The sequence below is a fragment of the Cupressus sempervirens genome, chromosome 9 (assembly GCF_028749045.1).
Source record: "Cupressus sempervirens isolate cs-2001-9-10 chromosome 9, ASM2874904v1, whole genome shotgun sequence".
NCBI classification, from domain to species: domain Eukaryota; kingdom Viridiplantae; phylum Streptophyta; class Pinopsida; order Cupressales; family Cupressaceae; genus Cupressus; species Cupressus sempervirens.
Window position 1 is genome coordinate 487,652,362 of NC_143126.1, and position 13,920 is coordinate 487,666,281.

General features: G+C 31.2%; 1 pseudogene; it reads left to right on the forward strand.

Annotated features, from left to right (window-relative positions):
* Positions 1 to 1,211: 1,211 nt before the first annotated feature.
* On the forward strand, positions 1,212 to 3,741 carry LOC149539454 (putative 26S proteasome non-ATPase regulatory subunit 3 pseudogene; annotated as a pseudogene).
* Positions 3,742 to 13,920: the final 10,179 nt, after the last annotated feature.

The following is a 13,920-nucleotide window of genomic DNA, read 5'->3' on the forward strand; positions in this document are numbered from 1 at the left end:
GCCCCATAAAAAGGGTTTCCAACCATATATCTGATAGCCAACAATAACTCTCAGGTAGCAGTGAATTTTCCCAATGTTTCGCTCTGGAAAATATAGAACAAACTATTTGTATGCAATTACCTCAATCAATTCAGCTGACATTCAAATATAAGTTGTATGGCAGAGGTGGAGAGTGGGTACAGAGCTTGAATCCTTGTTTAACCTGCTCAAGACTAATGAATCAAAATTAATGCACTGTAAGATCAAATCAAATCAAGCGAACACACAAAATTTTAGTTCTAATAACAACTATGTGAGCACTTGTAAAACACCACTGAAGCTTGGCGGACAAGAATGATCTCATCAAGGGAGGAAGCAAGCAATATACAGTTCCCCACTGCGGTGAATCTAAACTTCACCTGGTGATGTTTGTTAAGAATGGAGGGACTACTATGTGTGTGCCAACTTAAATGAATAATAGTTGTCAAACATCGAGTCATGACATGGCACCAGGTGATAAAACTATAAACACCCACCGCTTCAATGCCTCTCCACAGTGCTTTTATCCTCTCGTTGAGAATGTAAGCTGAGAAATCTTTGACGATCGATGTCTCCAGTTGCGTGAAATGAATCTAATGGGCTCTCGCCCAGGTGAAAGCCCATCGACAATTACTCATGATCTTTCATAAAGAGATTATTTTGCATACATGTTTTGAAGCATTCTAGAAGAGTTATTAAAATGACAATAAATTAATCAAGTTCATAAATTCAAAGATAAGGATATTATGATGCAAAGGAGCATTACGGGGTTAAAGGTACTAAAGAGTGTTTAGTAGGAATATATGCGAAGAGAACCATTAACTAAGTATAGAATAAGAGAGGTAAGAATTATATGCAAGAAACTAGTAAAGCATGGAATTAGTAAACAAACTTTAAATACATCTATAAGGTATCATTTTAAGTAATATCATCATAGAATGTATCAAGTGATACAAATTATCATAATAAGACGTTCATGACAAGATATATCAATTGTGTATCATAATGACAATCAACATATATAGTGATATCATTTATCATCAACATATAAGTTTATTTAAGGATGAGAATCTTGAATTGAATAGAAACTTTGAGTTAATAGTTCCAAATTTTGGAGGAATCAGACAAGGGACATCACATGGACTTTGTTGCTCTTGGCTCCTTGTATAGAAATTCTGTTGTGATTAGGTACAATGCTAGAATCTAATTATGTTCCTGAGGTAATACTATTCTTTCCAAGGTTAAGTGACTTTGCAAAGCTTTGCGAAACCTGCAACAATCGGTAAATGCTTTTTAGATTCTATGCTTATGCAAAAAATATAAATATGAACCAGTAACTTCAAGGACATGACTAAGCTGAAAGATTGTAATAATCATACTATCATGTTCATGCTATCAGATTTTCACAACCACGGAATTGTAAGTTGTTGTTCCTAGATTTGCTTGCATGTGAGTTTCATGGAAAGACTCCCACATAATCAAATCCAGAAATAACAACTTACAAACTATAATGACTTGCATCTGCCTCTCTTAGGAGTATCAAGGTAACTAGAGCATAAGAAATAATGTTATCGAAAATCCCAATGTTCATTTTACATTTGTTGAAAAATTCAAAAGCTATATTCAAAAAACTTATCTATGAACAAAGCATACTCTTTTTCTAAAACTTTACAAGCTTTGTTCCATGTTCCAGTATAATTACTGTACATTTTTGTTGTTTGATTTTGTTGATGATGCTTCTTGATAGAAGGTGAGCATAGGTGTGGCTTTGAAAGTGAGCCTTTCTTGTAGTTGTTTTATTTCAGCCTCCATTTAGACCATTATTTAAGAAGAAGAAACAACAATATATGTCTTCCCACAACTCTATTAAAATAAGGATGTTATACTAATCTATGAGTTAGATTAAAATTTTCATAGAATCACATTCAAGATATACCTATGTTTTTACTTGTATTTTCTTCATCTCAGCTTCCTTAACAGTCATCTTTTCTTCCAGTTTCATATAGAACTGCAGTAAACCAAAAGGTTGTAATCAAACATCAAGAAACTATTATCAAAGTTCATTTAATGTTTGTGTAAAGGACTAGTCCAATGAAGCCTTCAGATCAAGAAGGCTAGGTAACTCTAAAAGAAAGAACTGGGATAAGAATTCAACTGCCAGTCAAAACAACATAGTACCATTTGTTCTGCCAATTTATTTGAGTCTTGGCCTCTTACAAATTAGTTTATCAATAAGATTTTTCAGTCAGAGAGGATACAAAAAGTCTTTCGAGATCCAAGCTTATACCAAATGATGTTCTATTTTGAAAGTATTATTTTTCAATCTATTGTTCCCTTTGATCAATGGTCTGTGCTCTTGACTTAGCAACCCAGGATTAGAGTTTTTCTCTTGAGATTTTCCCAATAAATGAATCTTTCCCATCTAAGAAAATCTATGGTTTGGAGTGAGAATTTATAGTATGATTAGTCATGGAAAATAATTAGCACTGGTAAAAAGAGATAAACCATAAGTTATCTAAAACACCTCAAAATTTATGACTGCAGTATGGTTACAAGGGATCAAATTAAGGTGTTATAGTTCCAGTGAAAGATCCAACATATGCCTAGTAATGATTTCACATAAAAACTGTAATACAATGGAAGCACATCTGAAAGGTTATACCTCATTTTAATAGATGCAAATTTGTGAATAAAGTTTTAAGGATTGTTACATGGTTGTAAAAAAATCTTTAAACTAATCATAGTTTCCAAGTGTTTTAATAGATGGCCAACCTCAACATGAATGATGAAAAAATTTATACCACGGAGAATTGATGTCTCTACCTATTTTCCTTCTCTGCTCTTTCATCACTTTTGAAGCTGAAAACTACAACATGTTCTTTACTATCCAATCTATTTGAAAACTACTCTTGCCCCTTCTGACGTAGTTTCCTAAGGAAGAAAAAAATGATATGGAGGTTAATACTCCCTCAACAACAATTTGAATTGTTTTTTCTAAGCACAACATTCTTCCAAAGTTATAGATATTTGCATACTTGTTGGTGGTGATTTATTTGATTGACCAAAAATATTACCACGATGCTAAGCGATTTTCTTTAAATGGCATTTTTTGTTTGAAGCAATTAAGTCACAGAACTCTTGAGCTTTTGGCTGCTAGGTTATACATTTATTACTTATAAAGGTATAATCTGACAGATTCTCTTACTGAAATAAGAGGCGCTCTTCTTTCCTTACATTGAACAACATCATTGTGACATGATGATCTAGGAAAAGAAACATTGTTGAATCTATTTCAGAAAAATTACTTACACGATAATATATATGATCAAACAAAACAAAAAAAGAGTTCAGAAGCTCCACGATTTTAATAGTTTTGTCATCATTTGTACTACTTGGGAAGAACACAGATAATACAACTAGAGTACATAAATGCAAATTAGGAGAGTCTTTTGAAAGCAGCTCATAAGGCTCCAGTATCATCTTGTGGCTTCTGCATTCAATGCAATAAATGTGATGACGTTGTTTGAATGCTTCTCGGTGATTTTTGAAGATGACAACATTTATGCAGAATGGAATGAAGGTAGCTTTAAGGCCCTATTTTGAACTAACAAATGTTGGTTGTATAGGCAATTCAGATTTTTCCATAGGGTTATGGATACGTATTTAAAAACATTCAACACTTATAGAACACATAATTTGATTGTGCCAATTGATGAGTTTTAGATTAGAAACTTGAGTAGTAAATTCTAGAGAACACATAATTTGATTGTGCCAATTGATGAGTTTTAGATTAGAAACTTGACTAGTAAATTCTAGAGTTATATCCAAAGTTTTTGAACAATTTTAGATTTTTTTTTGAGTCATATAGCTTTACTTGAAAAGATGGAAGCAATGTTTGTAATGTCCCTATCTAGGACCTTACTCATCTTGCTCCAAAATTCTCAATTTGGATCATACTTTGGGAGGCAACTTGTAGCTGTTAGTACCACAATCACTTCTTTATGTTAAAAAGTGAGTATTTCAATTGATCATGTTTCGTAGCTTTTAATAGATGTGATTTTTTAATGGGGTTTGGTGTTTTTATTTAATGAAAATGTATATTTTCTTGACATAAATTGTATAATCATTTGTTTTTTTTGTGAGAATTTAGCATAAGAAACAATACTTTGTGTGACCAAAGTGCTCCAAATTATATTTTATTAGGTCTATCACTAAAATAATTTAGAGAAGTGTAATTGGCATGAAATATAATTTTAAAATGCTTGAACAAAAGAATTTAAAATTGTTTCGAATTGTTATTGATAAAAATTTAGATTATTATTTTCCATAATAACTAAAATTTTTGTTCTCTTAGAAGAATATATCATGTTATAGTGACCATGATCATGGTAGATCTAATGTTGGGAAGACAACTTTGTCAATTTTTTGCATTATTCTTTATAGGGTACTAGCTCAATGGAAGAGCACCTACTTTATAAGTAGGAGGATGGTGGTTTGATTCCATCATGCCCTAATATGACTAAATTAATGATTAAATAAGTTACCAAATAAACTACCAAATATATTACCATATGTACGACCAAATAAACTACCAAATATACTACCATTAATAATACTCAAAAAACTACAAATATACTACCATATATACTACCCATAAAACTACCAAATAAACTACCATATAAACTACCAAATGATAATAATAAATGAATAAATCAATGATCTAATCAATGATTAAAATAGTTTATTCATAAATTTGGTTGGGAGATAAATGTCTGGCAATAAACTACCATTGCTCATGTGGTCAAAATTAGTCACATATCTACAATTTTTAGTAGTTTATTTAGTAATATATTTTTATTTTTGTACTAGTGATAACATCAAAGAACCCAAAAGTATATCTTTCTCAACAATGATGGTCTCTAACTCGCTGACTCCAAACAAGGTCACTTGTGAAATCAAAGATCACTAATTCAAGGGGTCAAAGCATAATAATCCAAAGTGCAAAAAAGCTTCTAAGAATGTGGTAAGCAGCCTAATCTGAACTGGATCAACCTAGGGAGACTAGAAATAATAGGATAAAAAAAAATTTGATCATAAAGTCTCAACTCAAGAATTCAAATTTTATTTGTTTTAAATTTCCAACTAGGTGTGATAAATTTTGAATCATGAACCAGGCACGCAAGAAAGCAATCAGGAATTTCAAGCAAACAGCTTCAAACAATGAGAAAGGGATAAAGCAACCTTGCACATAAACAAGAATAGTGTTGATCAAAATATTTTTCAATCATGCACATAGTCCTAGAAAAGAAAATATGGTAGCACTATGGTTCTTAATAATGCTCAACTCTATAGCTTCTGTAATATAAAGCAGACAAAATTCAATCCCAGTGCACCAGGGTTTTGACATATTTTAAAAAATTAATTAATCAAAGATACTGAGGAGATTTGACAACCCAACAAAAGACTACACCCGTGAGGATTTCCCCCACAAGGACATTTATATAGCAGTTTCTACTACCACGTCATAAATGGCTATTGCCACTTGAGGTTCTGTCGATGTGGTTGACTCAATAAAGGGAATGTCCACTATAGTTAACCCTCTCTAATCAGGGAAGACTCACAAAATTGTACCACATAGAGACTTGGTTTGGATTCAAGAGTTTCAAGTTTCTGATGTGACCAAAAGGGAACATAGCATACTCCTCTAGCCTCTTCACCTTACCCAAACATAGAAAACAAGATTCTTTGACATGATAATTCAAAATCCCCTCACCAAATTTTTGGAAAAGCCAACAACAAACACCACTAATCTCAAAAGAGAAAGTACTAATGGATGTTGAGGACAAACCAAAGAAGAATAGTGCGATAATAACAAATATACTTCCTTAACTACAAGAGGATCTATTGTCAAGAAGAGTTTCAAATATAAGGCAAGTGAATGAAACACATTTCCTCAAGAACTCCACAAGATTACTATGTGAAACACATATGCATGAAAATAAATTTAGTTCCAATTTTAAAGCACCAAATGAAGTGTGAATCTATGAAAGCATGTAAAAGCACTCAAGCCAAACACATGAGAGGGTTCATTGATTGCCAAATCTAAATGTTATAGAGATCCAAAAAATACCTAGTAATCTTTGCAATGCATCTTTTCTCTATTGTACCTTTCATTTACACTTGAACACTCGTTTGCAATGAACAAAGCAATAAGCAAAACAAGAAAACACAGGGTATGCAATATATATCCAACTTATTCAAAACTAGCATTAGATCTAAAAATATAATTTTTAAATGTGATAATAACTAGAAATTAACCCAAATGAAAGATCATATTATGCATTTATCCATGTGAAAATTAAATGCAAGCTATTCATTAAATGACCTTTTTAAAAATATTATTGTTGACCTAGTCAACAAGATTGGACCTATATGATATGAATTTAGATCCAAAACACTAAATATGAAAAAGAGACCCCTATCAAAAATTAAAGAGCTTTCAAAAAATGTTAGAATTTTGAAAAGATCTTTTCACTTGTATCCTAGGCAGCCATTTTTTCAAAACAAACTAGTTTTTGCAAATTGATTTACTGAGCCTTAATATGATCTCTAAAATCAAAACAAAAAGAACAAACTCTAATTATAATTTAGAGGCCTTTCCAAAAATGTAAAATTTTCTGAAAAATTCACTAATTTGTTACCTAAATTGAATTTTCCATGAAATATAAAGAAAAATTTATAAAAAATAGAAAATACCTCAAAAAACTCTCAAAATTTCATGGAAGCTTCTTTGATATATTAACACCTTGAAAAATGAAATTTAGACAAAAAAACTAAGCCATTTGAAAAATATGATCAAATCTTTAAGATCTCGAGTTTTTTTGTCTTGAAACAAATCTGCATAAGGGCGTTAGCTCCAAAAATATCTAAAACTAGCAAGTAAAGGTGGGTTACCCCACTATGGGAACCAAAAATGTATGTCTAAAATGTGACCATACTTTTATAAGTAATTATATCTAAGATTTCTCAAGAATGAGGTCTCGAATAGCGGCTCATAGCTCTCTATCCATGGAGTGTAAGGGTTTGTGATGGAGGCCCTCAGTTTGACCTAGTTTGTGCTTATGAAAGTACACCATAAAACAAGAGATTCAAAGACCAAAATATGAATGCAAATGAAGATGCAAGACAATCCAATGATAACAATGCAAAGCAATGCCAGAAAGGAAATCTAATATATGAAAGAAAATAACAATGCAATATTAATCTATGAAAACAAACATGGATCTAAGCTAATATGAAAATGCAAGGATGGATCATGATGATGAAAGCCATGGGTGCATGAGAGAAGAAGACAAGAAGATAGAAGTTCTCTACAAAAAGCTTTAATGCTTAAAATCCTCCAAAAATTGCTCTCCAAACCTATAGCATAACAATAGCATAATCATGGATATCAAAAATGAGGAGAGGGCTCTCCCTTATAAAAAAGAATGGGTGATTAAGATTAAGAGGCAATAAGATTTAATCAAGGGCAGAGAAAGAATAATCCGTCTGAGACAAGATTACAACAATGAAAAAAGAAGAGGAAAATTAAATGGAATCCCACTTAGAAATATGTGCATTTAAGTGTAAGGAAAATAAATAAAATATTTACTTAATTTATTTCCATTTTTTTCTTTCAAATGGGATTTTATTTATTTAATTAAAAGAGGGATCTTCTTTTAATTCAAAGGGGATTTTATTTAATTAAAAGGGAGCAACCTCTTTTAATTAAATAGGAAATATTTAATTAAATTAAAAGAGGGTTTTTTCTCTTAATTAATTGAATGTGGATTAATTATTTAATTAAAAGATAGGTTTTCTTTCAATTAAACAAGACTTAGGATAAAAAATGATCAAACCTTAGGAAATGTTGAAATAATTGAATTAATTACAATTTGATCAAATAAATTTATTTGAATTGATCTAATAAAATATTGCAAACCATTGATTTAGGCAATTTGATAAATTGAAAAATGGGGGCTCATAGTCTAGGCGACCATTTTAGGGTGCATACAGAAGTTAGGGAAGAAAATCCCTTAGAATCACCATTTGAAAATAAGAAATCTGATTAGATTATCAATAGTGGTTGTTCCCATCACATGACATGTGATATGAATAAGTTTTAAAAGTTCAATAGCTATGATGGAGGATTAGTTAGAGTTCTAAACAATGCAACCCACCATATAGAGGGAAAACCATATATTACAAGTGATGGAAAGACTAACACTAAAGATGTTAAATTTGTGGATGGTTTGAAACATAGCCTTATGAGTCTTGGAAAACTAGTGGTCACAAGGCATATGATTCTTGTTTTACAAGAAAAGACCTTCATTATCAAAGAAAAAGATGATTCGTTGATTGGTACTAGTATAAGGACAAGTGGTAATGTATTTTACCTGAATCCTACTGAGATAGAATTTTTAGTTGCTAAAGCAAATGATAGTTGGTTATAGGATAAGAGATTTTTTCATATAAACTTTGAAAATATTGTGAAGGTTAGTACTACATTTGCAACAAGATATTTTTCTAAGATTTTGTAACGCACTAACATGACGTGTAAGAAATGTGTAATGACGAAGCTAAAGAAAAGCTCATTTCCAAGCAAGAAATTCACTAAATTAGTGAGGTTATAATTGTGCACATAGACTTGAGTGGTCCTACAAAGACAAGAGCATTCTATGGTGAACGGTATTTGATGATTCTTTTTGATAATTTCACTTGAATGACGTGGGTAGCATTTCTTGGAGAGAAATCTTAAGCTTTTGAGAAATTCAAGATATTTAAGAAGAAAATTGAAAATGAATTTAGTTTGAATATTAGATGTTTGAGATTTTATAGAAGAGAATAATGTACTTCAAATGATTTTAACAATTTTTGTGAAGATTATGGTATAAAGAGACAACTTTCAACCTCTAGAGCACTTTGATAAAATGAGATAGAAGAAAGGAGAAATATAATAGTGATAGAAGTAGAAAGAGCAATGATGTTTGAAAACAATGTATCCAAGACATTTTGGAGACAAGCAGTTAATAAAACAATATACATTATCAACATAGTATAAATTAGAGAAGGAAACATGATAAGACACCTTACGAACTTTGGTTTCAACATACATCCTCTACAAATTATTTCGGAATCCTCAGAAGCAAATGTTATATTAAGAGAGATGTGATATTGGAATGTTTGATTCAAGAAGTGATGAAGGCATGTTCCTTGGATATTTACTTTAAAAAAATTTAAATAGATGTTTTAATTAGAGAACTTAGACAATTTTTGAGAGCGCAAATGTAAGAGTTGATGAGAAGTTTAGAATTCAGTAAATGATACTTGATTATATTTCTAATGAATATACTAATCCAGGTCCTAATTTAGAAAATGATGAACATGAATTGTTTTATGAGACACAATTATTTACAAAATAAAATTCTAAGAGAAGTAAAAAGAGAAGGAAAAAGAGAAGAACCTATATTATAACCTAGAGTTGAAATCAGAGTTGAAGTGGTGACACCTAACACAAATGTTATAAAGAATCATCCCATTGAATATATCCTTAGAAGAAAAGACAAAGTAGTTGTGACAAGAAATAAGGTGCATGAAGAAAAATATTTAATTTCTCAAGTTGAACCTAAGAATTTTGATGAAGCTTGCAAAGATGACTTTTCGATCAAAGCTATGAAATAAGAACTTGACAAGATATAGAAAAATAAAATTTGGGAATTGGTTCCTAGACCTAAGGATAAGAATATTATTAGAAGTAAATGGTTATTTAGGAACAAGATTAATTAACAAGGTGAAGTTGTAAGAAACAAGAAAAATTTGATATGTAATGGTTATTCACAAAAATAAGGAATTGGATTTGAAGAAACTTTTGCACCTATTGCTAGATTAGAGGTGATAAGAATATTTTTGGCATATACATAAAACAACAACTTTAAAGTTCATCAAATGGATTTCAAATCAGATTTTATTAATTGAGAACTTGAAGAAAAGATTTACATTGATAAATATGATGGTTTTTCATTGATAGATGAAAATGATATGGGTTGTAGATTGAAGTAGGCACTGTATGGACCGAATCAAGCACCGAGAGCCACACATGAAAGATTGGACAAATACTTGACAAATTTGGGATTTGTGAAAATTGATAGTAACTTGTATTTGAGAAAAGATGATAAAGGATTATTGATTATTGTGGTATTTGTAGATGACATTATTTTTGGAGGTAATGATAAAGCAAGGCATTTTTAGAATAAATGAGGAAAGAATTTGAAATGAGTATGATTGGTGAGATGAAGTATTTCTTGGGATTATAAATTGTTCGGAACAATGATGGTATTTTCATATCACAACCTAGGTATCTTAACTTGACTTATTGAAAAGATTTGGTTTGGAAAGTTATAAATATGTTGGAACACTTATGGTAACTGGACATAAGTTATCTAGTAAACATGAATCCCTTACTGGTAAGTAGAAAATGCACAGATCTATGATTGGTAGATTGCAATATTTGACCTACACTAGACCTAATTTAGCTAATGCAGTTGGAATTGTATCAAGATTTTAAGAAGACCCTAAATAGACATATTATGCAATAGCAAAAACAATTTTTAGACAGTTTAAGGGTACACTTGATTATGGATTATAGTACATGAAAAATCAAATGATTTTAATTTATGTACATATATAGATATAGGTTGGGAAAGAAGTGTAGATTATAGAAAAACCATTAGTAGTAGAGAATTTTTCTTGTGAGGAAGATTGGTTTCTTTGATGAGAAAGAATCAAGATTGTATTTCACAAAGCATAGAAGAAGAAGAGTTTGTAGTAGAGACAAATAGTTGCAATCATATTATTTAGATGAAGAAAATGCTAAAAGACATTGATATAGAGTTTACTAAGCCTATTTTCATACATTGTGATAATACAAGTATAATGAGTATGTAAAATAATCTAGTAAATTACATTTAAAGACACATCATATATCTATTTATTATCAATTTTTAAGAGAGAAAGTTGCATAGAAAGAGAATAGATTCCAGAGTATATTAGAAAAATGAGCAAATAGTAGATATATATTTACAAAACCTTTAACAAATGACACATTTGGTTACTTGAGAGGTATGCTTAGGCTTATGCCATAACCTACTTTTGATTAGTTGATGCAGAGATTGCATTAGTCTAGTGGTTGTAGAGCACTATTTCTTTTATCTAGACTAGATGTTTGATGCTTCCTCTATAGGGGAGTATCTATGTTTGAACTGAGTCATGAAGGAATCTTGGTAACTGATATCTAATAGTGTTTAAGAAAATTTGATCTTATTGAAGATCATATGTAGGGAATTAACATAATTACAAATTTTTCATTGATGGAAAGATTATTGAATTATATTTGAAGATTTCCAAATTTACAATAATAATATAGGACCAACTTAGGATATTACATTACATGCTACATTACAATATTAAATCTTTACACAATTACAAGAAATTTTTCAGCTCACAATATTGATAAATTTCCACTTGTTGATCATATGTATGTGCATAATTAACCACAATATCCCCAACATGTATTCTACCTTTGTCCAAGTTCTCTCAATTGGATTCCATCTCTATTAGGAGATCTACAATGCAAAAAATACCACATATTTTCAAGAAACATTATCTGAAAGATGCCCTCACTAAATTCATCATAAACTCTATCTAGTTTTCATCTTTCCATATACGCTCTTAACTATAGCATCTAGACATATTCTAAAATATATTCCCAAGTGTGCATAAGATCATCTTCAATCCTTAGACTACACAAATCCAAACACTTTATATTGCTCTACCAAAATTTATAGAATAACAAGTATGTTGACATCAATGAAAAAATCTAACATGAATTAAACACACAACCTCTGAATTATGTATCCAACACTTCTATGATAGTCCCCTATAAGAATAACATCAGCATTCAAGTCCTAGGGTCAACATTTGTTTATTGTGTGCCACATTTTTTTTTCTTTCAAATCCCAACATCAATCTTTATAGAACCTCCAATTTTGATGTCAATTATGATATTTTATGTTACATCTCCATCTTTATGCTACTTTTCACTCCATTTTTACTCTCAAGATTTCTCTTCACACCACTATCTGTATTCAAATTAATTTACACAATTACTATGTGTTAATTTATAAGCTTAAGGACTTTCAAATTTCTAAGTCTAGGTTCTCATGCACTTCTATTTTTTTTCTTTTTATTCCCTTTACATACTTCATTTTCCCATCCACCTCTTTTTATTATTGTGTGTACACTTCTTTTTATGAACACACACACATTTTTGCTTGCATCTTTCATTTTCTTTAAATGGCTTTGATGGAGTCTTTACATGATAATAAAGAAAAGAGTAGAGTTTGTCACCATTGCAGTCTGCATCTCATGGAGAGCAAGTCATATAATTCAAATGTGTTCATTCCTCTATCACATGGTTAGTATGCCATTACTGGTAATGTCTCAGTTGAGGATTTAAATAACCTATTCAAACTTGGATTTTAATGGAATGTGTTGTGAATGTTAGCTTTTTTATTTTTAATGAAGTTCTTTGTTATTTGATGTGTAGGCTTATTTATCCTTACCAATTTCTATTAATTTTCCTATCTAATACCCTAGATTTTCTTTTGTCTAAGGATTAACTTAAAGAGCTAGTACATAAAGTGGTTTGTATTTGTGTTATTTCAGATAATGACTTAGCTAATGCATGTTTACATTCCAATTTATGGTTAGGTGATTCTTTAATTGGTGTTGTTCTATCCAAAGAGTCTATCCAAGGATGTTCTCTAATTGAAGTCATCTTTGATGAAGCAAAGCATGCACTCCATGTGTGTGACTTATGTTATGTCACACATACCTTGGCACATCAAAAAGATGCCCTTGATTGGAGCTCTGGTTTAGTGTATTAGGAGTAAGGTCAGTTCCCTCTTCACCTTGCTGCAACACCCTCACCCCTCCAGGACTCTGATAAAACATTTCCTCCCAAAAACACTCATGGTTGTGGTGAAATCATTAAAATGCAGTTCAAGATTTGTCTTCTTCAAGTAATCTCATTATGCGGATGAATGATTAGTGTTGTCTCTTCTATTTTACATTTTTGAAGTAATTGATAGAAGCCAACAAGATAGAGGGCAGATCCTGAAGTACAAAAAGGCTGGATAAATAGTAAGAGATAACCTCTAAGTCAACTAACCAATACCAAGTTTAAACTTCAAAAAACAACATATGTTCATAGTCATCTTAACAATACTAGCAATCTTTAAACTAATATGCATAATAGACTATACAATAGAATAGAAACAATTACAAATTTTTTTCTATGAGTCCTCTTAAATGACATAAAAATAAAGACCCCATGGAGTACCAAATTCATAGGTGCAATCATAAACATAGCAAACAAAAAAGAAGAAGACACGGGGCTAGTTGCCCTTTTCAAGCCCATGGTTGTCCTCCTTCTCAAGGACATCCTTGTCCCCATCCTTACCTTACACTTTAATAAGCTTTTTGATGATAGCTTTTAACCAATCCTCATCCAAGAACCCATAGATGGATCAAGTGGTCTCAATGACTTTTCCCAGGTCCTTCTCCTCTTTGTTTTCTTATAGAAAATATGGGGTGGTGGTTGTGGAGTGCATGACCTTGGTGGAAAACTCCACCAGGGTTTCGAACCTCTGGCAAATAGCAGTTTGTTTGTCACCTAGGTCCCTCATGGAATTCTCTAGCCTTTCTAGTCTCACCTTGCTATGGCTATGTTTTCCCTTCTTCCCAGAACCTTTGGCTATTTCTTTTCTTGAGGAGGTAATATCATCCCCACACTCCTATCTAGGG